The following is a 20,030-nucleotide window of genomic DNA, read 5'->3' on the forward strand; positions in this document are numbered from 1 at the left end:
ACCTTTGGCTAAAAGCAACTTACAATCCAGGTGACATACTCCATTATTGAGACCAGTGCAACACAGAAGTCATTGCATGCTACTCAAGCATCTCAAATGTAATAAGAATAATACATTTTTTCAAGAGAAGACTTATATTACTATTAAATAGTAAGACTAATGCTGTAAATTATTATTTTTACATAAATAGGTTGAATGATTGTGCATGTAGCAAATTACAAGAATGGATTACACATAGCTTATTTCTAGTTAACAGTGTTAGCCATGGAAATTGTTTGTTTGTATGTTGGTCGATGAAATACTCGAACTGGATACCTTTCGTAACCACATCATGAGTCAATCACTCAATGAACCTTGGCACAGTAGTGTATTGATGTATCTTGCAGCACACACACAAGCCTATGGCCACTGAGGTAGCAAACTCAGTTTCAGGTGTTCGTTCACCTGGCAACAATCTCATATTTGGTGCTACCACCACCCAGATGCAAAGAGAGATCTCCATAATTTCAGGACTTTGGCAGTTGGGGAACTATGTGAAAAGAAGAGGGTGTGGACATTTATCAACACAGAAATATTACATCTGTTTTTTTGCACTTCAAATCAGGAACACACAAAAAGAAAAAAAAGGTGACCTAATTTTCTCACCAGAGAAATTAAGAGCAACATAAGACGTCCAACTGTCTGCAAGAGTAGCAAGTAACATGGGCCTTAGCAAATTACATGAGTTATTACTAGGGAGTGGAAGTTGTTGACCTAAAAAATATAGATATATGACCTATAGAATGTCCTAAAAAATGGGAAAAAATTATGTAAAAAATGCAAAAAATGACCAATAAATTTGTTAGTTTCAGGTTAAAAATTGAAATGAAAAGAAAATTAAACAAAATGCAATTTTGCTTTCAAAAAATTTCAACGTCTGGCCTGGGTATTTCCAGCCTCTCATTATTTGATCTTAAATCTGAATTTGCCCCAGACGGACACCTGGTGGTTTCCCCACACAATAAAGACTGTCACCAGTTCAGCATTTCTCTTGCTCGTAAATTGCAATCCTGCGATATATATATAAAAAGTGAAAGAGGAGAGAGGAAACACTCACCGGACAGAAAAAATTCAAATTTTCGTGATTGTATGTCACATCTTCAGGAGTAGAGAGACCTTGTAGTACTTGGTGACAAAAAGGAAGAGTAAGCATGACCATCTTCTACGTATTGAGGTGTTGGTGGATTGGGGCAAGGAGTGGACGATCTCTACCTGGAAGCAGTCATTAAAATGAATATTGTGGTGATTGGTGTGAATGGCAACAGCAAAGTCCAGGTTTTGGGTAGAGGAGCTGTGATTGTTGATACGGAGGTTCAGGGCTGTGGATGTTTTCCTTTGGGGTAGAGGGTGAATTTGCCGGTGGCAGTGTGGATCTGGAGGGTGCGGGAAGTGACAAATATGGGGCAGGTTTTGCACCTTGGGCGGTTGCATTTGTGGGCAGGTGCGAGTTGATTGTGAGTAGGTGGATTGTGGTGGACCAGGATGTTTTGGAGATTGGGAGGGCATTTGACAAACTTAACCACTAAAGCTCCATCAATTTCACCTGGACTCACTCCTCCAACCAAATAACCTTCCTGGATGTGGATGTGCACATGAAGGAAGGACATTTGGAAACCTCCATCCACATCAAACCTACCAATCATATGCAATGCCTACACTTCTCCAGCTCCCATCCGTTCCACACCAAGAAAGCCATCCCATTCTCCCTGGCCTCAGAGGTCAACGCCTCAACACCTCACCCACCTCCTGACAGAACTATAACATCCGGTTACACCAAGCCTTGACCAACCGTGGATATCCTTCCACCCTGGTCACTAAACAAATATCCCGAGCTGCTTCATACATTCCCACCAAGAAACCTGCCACCAATCCCCCTGAACTTGTCACCCAATATCACCCCCACCTCAACAAAATCAGACACACTCTACATTCCCTCCTTCCCATCCTGCACAGTGATCCTGACACCAGAAATATCTTCCCTGACAAGCCCAGAGTTGTTTTCAAACACCCTCCCAATCTCCAAAACATCCTGGTCAACCACAATCAACTCGCACCTGCCCACAAATGCAACCGCCCAAGGTGCAAAACCTGCCCCATATTTGTCACTTCCCGCACCCTCCAAATCCACACTGCCACCGGCAAATTCACCCTTTATCCCAAAGGAACCTGCTACAGCTCCAACCTAATTTATATCCTCACCTGCAACATCTGTGGGAGCTTCTACGGGGGGGGGGGGGGGGGAACATACACAGCCCTGAACCTCCGTATCAACAATCACAGCTCCTCTACCCAAAACCTGGACTTTGCTGTTGCCATTCACACCAATCACCACAATATTCCTTTTAATGACTGCTTCCAGGTAGCGATCGTCCACTCCTTGCCCCAATCCACCAACACCTCAATACATAGAAGATGGGAGATGGCCTACATATCGACCATGAATGCAACCACACCCCCAGGCCTGAACAAGGCCACCCAGTAACGCCCCTCATCCCCTATCCTCACCCTCACCACCACCTTTCCCCAACCAACCCCCCCCCCCCCTCCACCAACTCTCAGTTTTCGACAAGCCTGGCAAAATAACCATCTATATATCTTTTTGTGGCACTGTCAACACTTTTTTTTCCGGGACCTGGCAACACTGCAGGTCATGCTTACTCTTCCTTCTTGTCACCAAGTACTACAAGGTCTCTCTACTCCTGAAGATGTGACATACCATCACGAAAATTTGAATATTTTCTTTGTCCGGTGAGTGTTTCCTCTCTCCTCTTTCACCTTTTATTTAGCCCTTGTGGCCCTCCTTCCTTTTATCCTATATATATATATATATATATATATATATATATATATATATATATACACACACACACACAGATGGGGGACAAAATAATACGAACACCTGTGAAAAAGTATGCCACATTTCACACCTGCAGTACAGCAGCACCACCTGGCACTGAAGTCTGCCACCTAGTGGCTGTGAAGGGGAAGGTATTAGTTTGCCAACAGCAGTCATTGGTGGTGCATTCGTCTATCATACGCTCTCAAGAGACACTGCAATGTCAGACCTGACAGAGTTCCAAAGAGGCATGATTGTTGGAGCCCGTTCAGCTGGAGCCACGGTGACTGAAACCTCAAAGCTTGTTGGGTGTGCAAGGTGCACAGTATCAGCCGTTATGACAGCGTACACAACACAAGGTAAGATGGTGTCTTCAAAGCACAACAGTGGACGAAAGACAAAGCTTGCTGCTCGGGATAGGAGGGTGTTGAAGCGCATAGTGGCCCGAAAGCACAAGCAATCGTTATCCGAGATAACATCTGAAATGAACAGGCATCTCCAGGACCCCATTTCAACCAAAACTGTCAAAAGGGAACTCCATGCTGCAAACATTCATGGCCGAGTGGCAATTCGTAAGCCATTGGTGACATCACGTAATGCTGTCAAGCGACGCCAATGGTGCAGAGCTCACAGAAGTTGGTCCCCACAGCAGTGGTAACAAGTCATCTGGTCTGATGAATCAACATTCACGTTATTTCAGACCACGGGGCACGTTTATGTGTGGAGAACGCCTCGAGATGCATTTCATCCTGACTGCCTCTTGCCGACTGTGAAGCATGGAGGTGGGTCCATTATGGTATGGGGCGCAATATCTTGGCATGGTGTGGGACCACTTGTTTTTCTGCATGGGAAGATCAATGCCAGTCACTATCGCAGCATTCTGGGGGATCATCTCCATCCTTTTGTCCAGACTTTATTTCCTGGGGACCGACCGCTTTTTCAAGACGACAACGCTCCTATCCACACTGCTGGGTCTGTCCAAACATGGTTTGAAGAACATGACGAAGTAGGACATCTTAAATGGCCCCCACAGTCTCCTGACCTGAACATTATAGAACATTTGTGGGGATATTTGGAGTCCAAACTTCGTGCTCGAAGTCCGCCTCCAGCCACACTTTCGGAATTGGAGACTGCTCTGGAGGAAGAATATTCCCTTAAACATTGTGCATGACCTCTATGCGTCCATCCCAGGTCGCATACAAAGTGTGCATGACCTCTATGCGTCCATCCCAGGTCGCATACAAAGTGTACTTCAGTCACAGGGTGATCCAACCCCCTATTAATAAAGATTTTCTCTACATTCACAGGTGTTCGTATTATTTTGTCCCCCATCTGTATATATATACAAATTATGAAGGAGACCGTAAACACTTACCACACAAATAGAAATAATTCTATATTTCGCGATCTAAGTCGCATTTTCAAGAAGGAAGATAAAAGATCGACGACACTTTGAGTAGAGGCACAGTATTCTTTTATCTTCCTTCTTGAAAATGCGACTTAGATCGCGAAATATAGAATTATTTCTATTCGTGTGCTAAGTGTTTACTGTCTCCTTCATAATTTGTATTTATCCGCCCTTCTGGCACCATTTCTGAACCTATTCCTGTGTTTTATATATATATATATATATATATATATATATATATATATATATATATATATATATATATATATATATATATATACATAGGCCTATGTTCACCTTGGTGAAAGGACTCAAGAATATTACCAAAATGACAGAAGTGGCAAAATATGATGAAAAAATACACCGAATATTGCCAAAAATGCCGAAAATGACCTAAAACTTGAAAATTGGCAAAAATGCAAAAAAAAAAAAAGCACTTTAAAATTACCTTATTTGGGTTCTAGACGAAGCGTAATATTGTGTATATTTAATGGGCATCGTGTCCGAGATGTCAGAAAAAGATGACATTCATCAACTTCCGCTCCCTAGTTATTACCTGTTCAAAACTTGACACAAGCAACTTTTGAGGCATGTTTGTTGTCAACCAACAAAAATTTGTCTCTATCCTTTTTTTCACTACAGTAACATTTTAAAGTGAATGCAATATTAATTATGCATCCACTGAACAAATCAGACAGGATCATTTCAAACAAACTAAAATTGTTTACTCAAGTCATCTACTGTGATTTCATGCACTTTTGAGAATTGTAACAACATCTGGTATTTCATGAACTTTAATGTGTTGCAGAATAAAACAATGATATAATTTCTGTTTAAATTGAAATAATTTGAGTTCTCAGTGTAGTTACAGCACGTACAGGTGAGACAACTGGTTTACCTCACTTCCAAAATTAGCAAGTAAGGGGAATCTTTATCTCAGCTTCATATGGGAGAATCATCCCAGCAGCTACATCCAAAGCAGGATGAGCCACTCCCTTTACATCTCCCGTCATTAACACACTCCTGCAATAATGCATCATACAGCACACAAATGACCCTCGGGCCACTAAGGTAACTAATTTACTTTCAGGGGTTCCTTTAGTTGATTGGTTACTTTTCATTTGAGTTGCGTATTTGTAAGACAAGAGGTTTACCTCGTCTGCAAATGAAGCAGGTGAGGCTGATCTTAGTCTCAACTTCATATGGGAGAATCATCCCAGCAGCCACCTCCAAAGCAGGAGGAGCCACTCCCTTTACATCTCCCGTCATTAACACACTCCTTCAATAATGCATCTAACAGCACACAAACGACCCTAGGGCCACAACAAGTAAGCGCAAATTACATGACTTATTACTAGGGCTTAGCAGATACCACTTTGAACTGACACCGATGTTGATACTCTTACAGATTCCCACTGATACTGATACTTGGAAAATGCAAAAACTAAAATTTGTTCAAAATATTGATCAATATTGGTCTAGATATTCTTCTCAAATTATATGCATTAATTTACCAAGAAATTTGTTTTAGAATATTTAAGAATTATATCAGGATACCTAATAAATTATGTGCAAAATAAACACAGTTTGAATTTTGCATAAATTCCAGGATAAGTAGATTCCATGCAAATGTCCCATGACATATTTGCGAGAACCGTGAAAGGTCAATTTGCCGTAAAAGTATTGGTACATAAATTCCAACCAATTCTCTTTGATACTATTCTGTTCAAAATTTCAAAGCAGCAACTTTCAGGCATATTTGCATACAGCACAAAGATTGTCAATCAACAAAAATTGTCTGTATCTTCTTTTCACTACAATAACATCTTAAAGTGAATGCAATATTAATTATGCATCCACTGAACAAATCAGACAGGATCATACCAAGAAAAAACAAAATTGTTTACCCAAATCATCAACAGTGACTTCATGCACTTTTGAGATTTGTAACATCAGGCACTTCTTGAACATTAATGTGCTGCAGAATAAAACAAGAATAACACAATTTATCATTTAATTGCAATAATTTGAGTTTTCTGTCTAGTTACAGCATGTACATGTGAGACGAGTGGTTTTCCTCACTTCCAATGTAGCAAGTAAGGGGATTCTTTGTCTCAGCTTCATATGGGAGAATCATCCCAGCAGCTACCTCCAAAGCAGGAGGAGCCACTCCCTTTACATCTCCCACCATTAATGCATCATACATCACACAAACGACCTTAGGGCCACTAAGGCAACTAATTTACTTTCACGGGTTCCTTTAATTGATTGGTTACTTTTCATTTGAGTTGTGTACTTGTAAGACAAGAGGTTTACCTCGTCTGCAAATGAAGCAGGTGAGGCTGATCTTAGTCTCAACTTCATATGGGAGAATCATCCCAGCAGCCACCTCCAAAGCAGGAAGGAACCTGTCCCTTTACATCTCCCGTCATTAGCACACTCATACAATTAGGCATCTAACAGCACACAAATGACCCTAGGGCCACAACAAGCAAGCACAAATTACATGACTTATTACTAGGGCTGAGGAGATTTCACTTTGAATTCACACCGATGCCGATACTCTTACAGATATCCACTTGGAAAAAATTAAAATTAAAATGTGTTCAAAACATTGATCAATATTGGTGTGTCAGTATTCTTCTCCAATTATATGCATTAATTTACCAAGAAATTTGTTTTAGAATATTTAAGAATTATATCAAGATACATACTAAAATAGATATTATGTAAGCACAAAATAAAGTTTTTCGTGCAAAATAAACAGACAGTTTGAATTTTGCATAAATTCCAGGATAAGTAGATTCTGCAGAAATGTTGCATGACATATTTGCGAGACCTATTAAAGGCCAATTTGCCGTAAAAGTATAGGCTAGTATCGGTAGATGAATTCCAATCAAGTCTTTCCGATACCGACCTGTTCGAAACTTGAAAGAAGCAACTTTCAGGAATATTTGCAGAGTGTCTCTATCTTCTTTTGACTACAGTAACATCTTAAAGTGAATGCAGTATTAATGATGCATCCACTAAAAAATTCAGACAGGATCGTATTAAAAAAAAACAAAATTGTTTACCCAAAACCTCAAGTGACTTCATGCAGTTTTGGGATTTGTAACATCATCTGGCACTTTATGAACTTTAATGTGGTGCAGAATAAAACAAGAATGATATAATTTATCTTTCATTTTAATTAATTTGAGTTCTCTGTGTAGTCACAGCACGTACATGTGAGACAACTGGTTTACCTCACTTCCAAATGTAGCAAGTAAGGGGAATCTTTATCTCAGCTTCATATGGGAGAATCATCCCAGCAGCTACCTCCAAAGCAGGAGGAGCCACTCCCTTTACATCTCCCGTCATTAACACACTCCTGCAATAATGCATCATACAGCACACAAATGACCCTCGGGCCACTAAGGTAACTAATTTACTTTCAGGGGTTCCTTTAGTTGATTGGTTACTTTTCATTTGAGTTGCGTATTTGTAAGACAAGAGGTTTACCTCGTCTGCAAATGAAGCAGGTGAGGCTGATCTTAGTCTCAACTTCATATGGGAGAATCATCCCAGCAGCTACCTCCAAAGCAGGAGGAGCCACTCCCTTTACATCTCCCGTCATTAACACACTCCTTCAATAATGCATCTAACAGCACACAAACGACCCTAGGGCCACAACAAGTAAGCGCAAATTACATGACTTATTACTAGGGCTTAGAAGATACCACTTTGAACTGACACCGATGTTGATACTCTTACAGATTCCCACTGATACTGATACTTGGAAAATGCAAAAACTAAAATTTGTTCAAAATATTGATCAATATTGGTCTAAATATTCGTCTCAAATTATATGCATTAATTTACCAAGAAATTTGTTTTAGAATATTTAAGAATTATATCAGGATACCTAATAAATTATGTGCAAAATAAAAACAGTTTGAATTTTGCATAAATTCCAGGATAAGTAGATTCCATGCAAATGTCCCATGACATATCTGCAAGACCCATGAAAGGTCAATTTGCCGTAAAAGTATTGGTACATGAATTCCAACCAATTCTCTTTGATACTATTCTGTTCAAAATTTCAAAGCAGCAACTTTCAGGCATATTTGCATACAGCACAAAGATTGTCAATCAACAAAAATTGTCTGTATCTTCTTTTCACTACAATAACATCTTAAAGTGAATGCAATATTAATTATGCATCCACTGAACAAATCAGACAGGATCATACCAAGAAAAAACAAAATTGTTTACCCAAATCATCAACAGTGACTTCATGCACTTTTGAGATTTGTAACATCAGGCACTTCTTGAACATTAATGTGCTGCAGAATAAAACAAGAATAACACAATTTATCATTAAATTGCAATAATTTGAGTTTTCTGTCTAGTTACAGCATGTACATGTGAGACGAGTGGTTTTCCTCACTTCCAAATGTAGCAAGTAAGGGGATTCTTTGTCTCAGCTTCATATGGGAGAATCATCCCAGCAGCTACCTCCAAAGCAGGAGGAGCCACTCCCTTTACATCTCCCACCATTAATGCATCATACATCACACAAACGACCTTAGTGCCACTAAGGCAACTAATTTACTTTCACGGGTTCCTTTAATTGATTGGTTACTTTTCATTTGAGTTGTGTACTTGTAAGACAAGAGGTTTACCTCGTCTGCAAATGAAGCAGGTGAGGCTGATCTTAGTCTCAACTTCATATGGGAGAATCATCCCAGCAGCCACCTCCAAAGCAGGAAGGAACCTGTCCCTTTACATCTCCCGTCATTAGCACACTCCTACAATTAGGCATCTAACAGCACACAAATGACCCTAGGGCCACAACAAGCAAGCACAAATTACATGACTTATTACTAGGGCTGAGGAGATTTCACTTTGAATTCACACCAATGCCGATACTCTTACAGATATCCACTTGGAAAAAATTAAAATTTGTTCAAAACATTGATCAATATTGGTGTGTCAGTATTCTTCTCCAATTATATGCATTAATTTACCAAGAAATTTGTTTTAGAATATTTAAGAATCATATCAAGATACATACTAAAATTGATATTATGTAAGCACAAAATAGAGTTTTTCGTGCAAAATAAACAGACAGTTTGAATTTTGCATAAATTCCAGGATAAGTAGATTCTGCAGAAATGTTGCATGACATATTTGCGAGACCTATGAAAGGCAAATTTGCCGTAAAAGTATAGGCTAGTATCGGTAGATGAATTCCAATCAAGTCTTTCCGATACTGATCTGTTCGAAACTTGAAAGAAGCAACTTTCAGGAATATTTGCAGAGTGTCTCTATCTTCTTTTGACTACAGTAACATCTTAAAGTGAATGCAGTATTAATGATGCATCCACTAAAAAACTCAGACAGGATCGTATTAAAAAAAACAAAATTGTTCACCCAAATTCTCAACAGTGACTTCATGCACTTTTGGGATTTGTAACAACATCTGGCACTTTATGAACTTTAATGTGGTGCAGAATAAAACAAGAATGATATAATTTATCTTTCATTTTAATTAATTTGAGTTCTCTGTGTAGTCACAGCACGTATATGTGAGACAACTGGTTTACCTCACTTCCAAATGTAGCAAGTAAGGGGAATCTTTATCTCAGCTTCATATGGGAGAATCATCCCAGCAGCTACCTCCAAAGCAGGAGGAGCCACTCCCTTTACATCTCCCGTCATTAACACACTCCTGCAATAATGCATCGTACAGCACACAAATGACCCTCGGGCCACTAAGGTAACTAATTTACTTTCAGGGGTTCCTTTAGTTGATTGGTTACTTTTCATTTGAGTTGCGTATTTGTAAGACAAGAGGTTTACCTCGTCTGCAAATGAAGCAGGTGAGGCTGATCTTAGTTTCAACTTCATATGGGTGAATCATCCCAGCAGCCACCTCCAAAGCAGGAAGGAGCCTGTCCCTTTACATCTCCCGTCATTAACACACTCCTGCAATAATGCATCATACAGCACACAAATGACCCTCGGGCCACTAAGGCAACTAATTTACTTTCAGGGGTTCCTTTAGTTGATTGGTTACTTTTCATTTGAGTTGCGTATTTCTAAGACAAGAGGTTTACCTCGTCTGCAAATGAAGCAGGTGAGGCTGATCTTAGTCTCAACTTCTTATGGGAGAATCATCCCAGCAGCCACCTCCAAAGCAGGAAGGAGCCTGTCCCTTTACATCTCCCGTCATTAACACACTCCTGCAATAATGCATCATACAGCACACAAATGACCCTCGGGCCACTAAGGCAACTAATTTACTTTCAGGGGTTCCTTTAGTTGATTGGTTACTTTTCATTTGAGTTGCGTATTTGTAAGACAAGAGGTTTACCTCGTCTGCAAATGAAGCAGGTGAGGCTGATCTTAGTCTCAACTTCATATGGGAGAATCATCCCAGCAGCCACCTCCAAAGCAGGAAGGAACCTGTCCCTTTACATCTCCCGTCATTAGCACACTCATACAATTAGGCATCTAACAGCACACAAATGACCCTAGGGCCACAACAAGCAAGCACAAATTACATGACTTATTACTGGGGCTGAGGAGATTTCACTTTGAATTCACACCGATGCCGATACTCTTACAGATATCCACTGGTACTGGTACTTGGAAAATGCAAAAATTAAAATTTGTTCAAAACATTGATCAATATTGGTGTGTCAGTATTCTTCTCCAATTATATGCATTAATTTACCAAGAAATTTGTTTTAGAATATTTAAGAATTATATCACGATACATACTAAAATAGATATTATGTAAGCACAAAATAAAGTTTTTCGTGCAAAATAAACAGACAGTTTGAATTTTGCATAAATTCCAGGATAAGTAGATTCTGCAGAAATGTTGCATGACATATTAAAGGCCAATTTGCCGTAAAAGTATAGGCTAGTATCGGTAGATGAATTCCAATCAAGTCTTTCCGATACCGATCTGTTCGAAACTTGAAAGAAGCAACTTTCAGTATATTTGCAGAGTGTCTCTATCTTCTTTTGACTACAGTAACATCTTAAAGTGAATGCAGTATTAATGATGCATCCACTAAAAAACTCAGACAGGATCGTATTAAAAAAAACAAAATTGTTCACCCAAATTCTCAACAGTGACTTCATGCACTTTTGGGATTTGTAACAACATCTGGCACTTTATGAACTTTAATGTGGTGCAGAATAAAACAAGAATGATATAATTTATCTTTCATTTTAATTAATTTGAGTTCTCTGTGTAGTTACAGCACGTACATGTGAGACAACTGGTTTACCTAACTTCCAAATGTAGCAAGTAAGGGGAATCTTTATCTCAGCTTCATATGGGAGAATCATCCCAGCAGCTACCTCCAAAGCAGGAGGAGCCACTCCCTTTACATCTCCCACCATTAATGCATCATACATCACACAAACGACCTTAGTGCCACTAAGGCAACTAATTTACTTTCACGGGTTCCTTTAATTGATTGGTTACTTTTCATTTGAGTTGTGTACTTGTAAGACAAGAGGTTTACCTCGTCTGCAAATCAAGCAGGTGAGGCTGATCTTAGTCTCAACTTCATATGGGAGAATCATCCCAGCAGCCACCTCCAAAGCAGGAAGGAACCTGTCCCTTTACATCTCCCGTCATTAGCACACTCCTACAATTAGGCATCTAACAGCACACAAATGACCCTAGGGCCACAACAAGCAAGCACAAATTACATGACTTATTACTAGGGCTGAGGAGATTTCACTTTGAATTCACACCAATGCCGATACTCTTACAGATATCCACTTGGAAAAAATTAAAATTTGTTCAAAACATTGATCAATATTGGTGTGTCAGTATTCTTCTCCAATTATATGCATTAATTTACCAAGAAATTTGTTTTAGAATATTTAAGAATCATATCAAGATACATACTAAAATTGATATTATGTAAGCACAAAATAGAGTTTTTCGTGCAAAATAAACAGACAGTTTGAATTTTGCATAAATTCCAGGATAAGTAGATTCTGCAGAATTGTTGCATGACATATTTGCGAGACCTATGAAAGGCAAATTTGCCGTAAAAGTATAGGCTAGTATCGGTAGATGAATTCCAATCAAGTCTTTCCGATACTGATCTGTTCGAAACTTGAAAGAAGCAACTTTCAGGAATATTTGCAGAGTGTCTCTATCTTCTTTTGACTACAGTAACATCTTAAAGTGAATGCAGTATTAATGATGCATCCACTAAAAAACTCAGACAGGATCGTATTAAAAAAAACAAAATTGTTCACCCAAATTCTCAACAGTGACTTCATGCACTTTTGGGATTTGTAACAACATCTGGCACTTTATGAACTTTAATGTGGTGCAGAATAAAACAAGAATGATATAATTTATCTTTCATTTTAATTAATTTGAGTTCTCTGTGTAGTCACAGCACGTATATGTGAGACAACTGGTTTACCTCACTTCCAAATGTAGCAAGTAAGGGGAATCTTTATCTCAGCTTCATATGGGAGAATCATCCCAGCAGCTACCTCCAAAGCAGGAGGAACCACTCCCTTTACATCTCCCGTCATTAACACACTCCTGCAATAATGCATCGTACAGCACACAAATGACCCTCGGGCCACTAAGGTAACTAATTTACTTTCAGGGGTTCCTTTAGTTGATTGGTTACTTTTCATTTGAGTTGCGTATTTGTAAGACAAGAGGTTTACCTCGTCTGCAAATGAAGCAGGTGAGGCTGATCTTAGTTTCAACTTCATATGGGTGAATCATCCCAGCAGCCACCTCCAAAGCAGGAAGGAGCCTGTCCCTTTACATCTCCCGTCATTAACACACTCCTGCAATAATGCATCATACAGCACACAAATGACCCTCGGGCCACTAAGGTAACTAATTTACTTTCAGGGGTTCCTTTAGTTGATTGGTTACTTTTCATTTGAGTTGCGTATTTGTAAGACAAGAGGTTTACCTCGTCTGCAAATGAAGCAGGTGAGGCTGATCTTAGTCTCAACTTCTTATGGGAGAATCATCCCAGCAGCCACCTCCAAAGCAGGAAGGAGCCTGTCCCTTTACATCTCCCGTCATTAACACACTCCTGCAATAATGCATCATACAGCACACAAATGACCCTCGGGCCACTAAGGCAACTAATTTACTTTCAGGGGTTCCTTTAGTTGATTGGTTACTTTTCATTTGAGTTGCGTATTTGTAAGACAAGAGGTTTACCTCGTCTGCAAATGAAGCAGGTGAGGCTGATCTTAGTCTCAACTTCATATGGGAGAATCATCCCAGCAGCCACCTCCAAAGCAGGAAGGAACCTGTCCCTTTACATCTCCCGTCATTAGCACACTCATACAATTAGGCATCTAACAGCACACAAATGACCCTAGGGCCACAACAAGCAAGCACAAATTACATGACTTATTACTGGGGCTGAGGAGATTTCACTTTGAATTCACACCGATGCCGATACTCTTACAGATATCCACTGGTACTGGTACTTGGAAAATGCAAAAATTAAAATTTCTTCAAAACATTGATCAATATTGGTGTGTCAGTATTCTTCTCCAATTATATGCATTAATTTACCAAGAAATTTGTTTTAGAATATTTAAGAATTATATCACGATACATACTAAAATAGATATTATGTAAGCACAAAATAAAGTTTTTCGTGCAAAATAAACAGACAGTTTGAATTTTGCATAAATTCCAGGATAAGTAGATTCTGCAGAAATGTTGCATGACATATTAAAGGCCAATTTGCCGTAAAAGTATAGGCTAGTATCGGTAGATGAATTCCAATCAAGTCTTTCCGATACCGATCTGTTCGAAACTTGAAAGAAGCAACTTTCAGTATATTTGCAGAGTGTCTCTATCTTCTTTTGACTACAGTAACATCTTAAAGTGAATGCAGTATTAATGATGCATCCACTAAAAAATTCAGACAGGATCGTATTAAAAAAAAACAAAATTGTTCACCCAAATCCTCAACAGTGACTTCATGCACTTTTGGGATTTGTAACAACATCTGGCACTTTATGAACTTTAATGTGGTGCAGAATAAAACAAGAATGATATAATTTATCTTTCATTTTAATTAATTTGAGTTCTCTGTGTAGTTACAGCACGTACATGTGAGACAACTGGTTTACCTCACTTCCAAATGTAGCAAGTAAGGGGAATCTTTATCTCAGCTTCATATGGGAGAATCATCCCAGCAGCTACCTCCAAAGCAGGAGGAGCCACTCCCTTTACATCTCCCGTCATTAACACACTCCTTCAATAATGCATCTAACAGCACACAAACGACCCTAGGGCCACAACAAGTAAGCGCAAATTACATGACTTATTACTAGGGCTTAGAAGATACCACTTTGAACTGACACCGATGTTGATACTCTTACAGATTCCCACTGATACTGATACTTGGAAAATGCAAAAACTAAAATTTGTTCAAAATATTGATCAATATTGGTCTAGATATTCTTCTCAAATTATATGCATTAATTTACCAAGAAATTTGTTTTAGAATATTTAAGAATTATATCAGGATATGTAATAAATTATGTGCAAAATAAACACAGTTTGAATTTTGCATAAATTCCGGGATAAGTAGATTCCATGCAAATGTCCCATGACATATTTGCGAGACCCGTGAAAGGTCAATTTGCCGTAAAAGTATTGTTACATGAATTCCAACCAATTCTCTTTGATACTATTCTGTTCAAAATTTCAAAGCAGAACTTTCAGGCATATTTGCATACAGCACAAAGATTGTCAATCAACAAAAATTGTCTGTATCTTCTTTTCACTACAATAACATCTTAAAGTGAATGCAATATTAATTATGCATCCACTGAACAAATCAGACAGGATCATACCAAGAAAAAACAAAATTGTTTACCCAAATCATCAACAGTGACTTCATGCACTTTTGAGATTTGTAACATCAGGCACTTCTTGAACATTAATGTGCTGCAGAATAAAACAAGAATAACACAATTTATCATTAAATTGCAATAATTTGAGTTTTCTGTCTAGTTACAGCATGTACATGTGAGACGAGTGGTTTTCCTCACTTCCAAATGTAGCAAGTAAGGGGATTCTTTGTCTCAGCTTCATATGGGAGAATCATCCCAGCAGCTACCTCCAAAGCAGGAGGAGCCACTCCCTTTACATCTCCCACCATTAATGCATCATACATCACACAAACGACCTTAGTGCCACTAAGGCAACTAATTTACTTTCACGGGTTCCTTTAATTGATTGGTTACTTTTCATTTGAGTTGTGTACTTGTAAGACAAGAGGTTTACCTCGTCTGCAAATGAAGCAGGTGAGGCTGATCTTAGTCTCAACTTCATATGGGAGAATCATCCCAGCAGCCACCTCCAAAGCAGGAAGGAACCTGTCCCTTTACATCTCCCGTCATTAGCACACTCCTACAATTAGGCATCTAACAGCACACAAATGACCCTAGGGCCACAACAAGCAAGCACAAATTACATGACTTATTACTAGGGCTGAGGAGATTTCACTTTGAATTCACACCAATGCCGATACTCTTACAGATATCCACTTGGAAAAAATTAAAATTAAAATGTGTTCAAAACATTGATCAATATTGGTGTGTCAGTATTCTTCTCCAATTATATGCATTAATTTACCAAGAAATTTGTTTTAGAATATTTAAGAATCATATCAAGATACATACTAAAATTGATATTATGTAAGCACAAAATAGAGTTTTTCGTGCAAAATAAACAGACAGTTTGAATTTTGCATAAATTCCAGGATAAGTAGATTCTGCAGAAATGTTGCATGACATATTTGCGAGACCTATTAAAGGCCAATTTGCCGTAAAAGTATAGGCTAGTATCGGTAGATGAATTCCAATCAAGTCTTTCCGATACCGATCTGTTCGAAACTTGAAAGAAGCAACTTTCAGGAATATTTGCAGAGTGTCTCTATCTTCTTTTGACTACAGTAACATCTTAAAGTGAATGCAGTATTAATGATGCATCCACTAAAAAACTCAGACAGGATCGTATTAAAAAAAACAAAATTGTTCACCCAAATTCTCAACAGTGACTTCATGCACTTTTGGGATTTGTAACAACATCTGGCACTTTATGAACTTTAATGTGGTGCAGAATAAAACAAGAATGATATAATTTATCTTTCATTTTAATTAATTTGAGTTCTCTGTGTAGTTACAGCACGTACATGTGAGACAACTGGTTTACCTAACTTCCAAATGTAGCAAGTAAGGGGAATCTTTATCTCAGCTTCATATGGGAGAATCATCCCAGCAGCTACCTCCAAAGCAGGAGGAGCCACTCCCTTTACATCTCCCACCATTAATGCATCATACATCACACAAACGACCTTAGTGCCACTAAGGCAACTAATTTACTTTCACGGGTTCCTTTAATTGATTGGTTACTTTTCATTTGAGTTGTGTACTTGTAAGACAAGAGGTTTACCTCGTCTGCAAATCAAGCAGGTGAGGCTGATCTTAGTCTCAACTTCATATGGGAGAATCATCCCAGCAGCCACCTCCAAAGCAGGAAGGAACCTGTCCCTTTACATCTCCCGTCATTAGCACACTCCTACAATTAGGCATCTAACAGCACACAAATGACCCTAGGGCCACAACAAGCAAGCACAAATTACATGACTTATTACTAGGGCTGAGGAGATTTCACTTTGAATTCACACCAATGCCGATACTCTTACAGATATCCACTTGGAAAAAATTAAAATTTGTTCAAAACATTGATCAATATTGGTGTGTCAGTATTCTTCTCCAATTATATGCATTAATTTACCAAGAAATTTGTTTTAGAATATTTAAGAATCATATCAAGATACATACTAAAATTGATATTATGTAAGCACAAAATAGAGTTTTTCGTGCAAAATAAACAGACAGTTTGAATTTTGCATAAATTCCAGGATAAGTAGATTCTGCAGAAATGTTGCATGACATATTTGCGAGACCTATGAAAGGCAAATTTGCCGTAAAAGTATAGGCTAGTATCGGTAGATGAATTCCAATCAAGTCTTTCCGATACTGATCTGTTCGAAACTTGAAAGAAGCAACTTTCAGGAATATTTGCAGAGTGTCTCTATCTTCTTTTGACTACAGTAACATCTTAAAGTGAATGCAGTATTAATGATGCATCCACTAAAAAACTCAGACAGGATCGTATTAAAAAAAACAAAATTGTTCACCCAAATTCTCAACAGTGACTTCATGCACTTTTGGGATTTGTAACAACATCTGGCACTTTATGAACTTTAATGTGGTGCAGAATAAAACAAGAATGATATAATTTATCTTTCATTTTAATTAATTTGAGTTCTCTGTGTAGTCACAGCACGTATATGTGAGACAACTGGTTTACCTCACTTCCAAATGTAGCAAGTAAGGGGAATCTTTATCTCAGCTTCATATGGGAGAATCATCCCAGCAGCTACCTCCAAAGCAGGAGGAGCCACTCCCTTTACATCTCCCGTCATTAACACACTCCTGCAATAATGCATCGTACAGCACACAAATGACCCTCGGGCCACTAAGGTAACTAATTTACTTTCAGGGGTTCCTTTAGTTGATTGGTTACTTTTCATTTGAGTTGCGTATTTGTAAGACAAGAGGTTTACCTCGTCTGCAAATGAAGCAGGTGAGGCTGATCTTAGTTTCAACTTCATATGGGTGAATCATCCCAGCAGCCACCTCCAAAGCAGGAAGGAGCCTGTCCCTTTACATCTCCCGTCATTAACACACTCCTGCAATAATGCATCATACAGCACACAAATGACCCTCGGACCACTAAGGCAACTAATTTACTTTCAGGGGTTCCTTTAGTTGATTGGTTACTTTTCATTTGAGTTGCGTATTTGTAAGACAAGAGGTTTACCTCGTCTGCAAATGAAGCAGGTGAGGCTGATCTTAGTCTCAACTTCTTATGGGAGAATCATCCCAGCAGCCACCTCCAAAGCAGGAAGGAGCCTGTCCCTTTACATCTCCCGTCATTAACACACTCCTGCAATAATGCATCATACAGCACACAAATGACCCTCGGGCCACTAAGGCAACTAATTTACTTTCAGGGGTTCCTTTAGTTGATTGGTTACTTTTCATTTGAGTTGCGTATTTGTAAGACAAGAGGTTTACCTCGTCTGCAAATGAAGCAGGTGAGGCTGATCTTAGTCTCAACTTCATATGGGAGAATCATCCCAGCAGCCACCTCCAAAGCAGGAAGGAACCTGTCCCTTTACATCTCCCGTCATTAGCACACTCATACAATTAGGCATCTAACAGCACACAAATGACCCTAGGGCCACAACAAGCAAGCACAAATTACATGACTTATTACTGGGGCTGAGGAGATTTCACTTTGAATTCACACCGATGCCGATACTCTTACAGATATCCACTGGTACTGGTACTTGGAAAATGCAAAAATTAAAATTTCTTCAAAACATTGATCAATATTGGTGTGTCAGTATTCTTCTCCAATTATATGCATTAATTTACCAAGAAATTTGTTTTAGAATATTTAAGAATTATATCACGATACATACTAAAATAGATATTATGTAAGCACAAAATAAAGTTTTTCGTGCAAAATAAACAGACAGTTTGAATTTTGCATAAATTCCAGGATAAGTAGATTCTGCAGAAATGTTGCATGACATATTAAAGGCCAATTTGCCGTAAAAGTATAGGCTAGTATCGGTAGATGAATTCCAATCAAGTCTTTCCGATACCGATCTGTTCGAAACTTGAAAGAAGCAACTTTCAGTATATTTGCAGAGTGTCTCTATCTTCTTTTGACTACAGTAACATCTTAAAGTGAATGCAGTATTAATGATGCATCCACTAAAAAATTCAGACAGGATCGTATTAAAAAAAAACAAAATTGTTCACCCAAATCCTCAACAGTGACTTCATGCACTTTTGGGATTTGTAACAACATCTGGCACTTTATGAACTTTAATGTGGTGCAGAATAAAACAAGAATGATATAATTTATCTTTCATTTTAATTAATTTGAGTTCTCTGTGTAGTTACAGCACGTACATGTGAGACAACTGGTTTACCTCACTTCCAAATGTAGCAAGTAAGGGGAATCTTTATCTCAGCTTCATATGGGAGAATCATCCCAGCAGCTACCTCCAAAGCAGGAGGAGCCACTCCCTTTACATCTCCCGTCATTAACACACTCCTTCAATAATGCATCTAACAGCACACAAACGACCCTAGGGCCACAACAAGTAAGCGCAAATTACATGACTTATTACTAGGGCTTAGAAGATACCACTTTGAACTGACACCGATGTTGATACTCTTACAGATTCCCACTGATACTGATACTTGGAAAATGCAAAAACTAAAATTTGTTCAAAATATTGATCAATATTGGTCTAGATATTCTTCTCAAATTATATGCATTAATTTACCAAGAAATTTGTTTTAGAATATTTAAGAATTATATCAGGATATGTAATAAATTATGTGCAAAATAAACACAGTTTGAATTTTGCATAAATTCCGGGATAAGTAGATTCCATGCAAATGTCCCATGACATATTTGCGAGACCCGTGAAAGGTCAATTTGCCGTAAAAGTATTGTTACATGAATTCCAACCAATTCTCTTTGATACTATTCTGTTCAAAATTTCAAAGCAGAACTTTCAGGCATATTTGCATACAGCACAAAGATTGTCAATCAACAAAAATTGT

At 38.5% G+C, this 20,030-nt stretch overlaps 1 protein-coding gene across 1 annotated transcript in view; it reads right to left on the bottom strand.

Annotated features, from left to right (window-relative positions):
• LOC145993958 (uncharacterized) overlaps window positions 1-20,030 on the bottom strand; it is a 60,789-nt gene that overhangs the window by 17,193 nt on the left and 23,566 nt on the right. The gene's annotated exons all lie outside the window — the stretch shown is intronic.

The sequence above is a fragment of the Lepisma saccharinum genome, chromosome 10, assembly GCF_977018435.1.
Source record: "Lepisma saccharinum chromosome 10, izLepSacc3.1, whole genome shotgun sequence".
NCBI lineage: Eukaryota > Metazoa > Arthropoda > Insecta > Zygentoma > Lepismatidae > Lepisma > Lepisma saccharinum.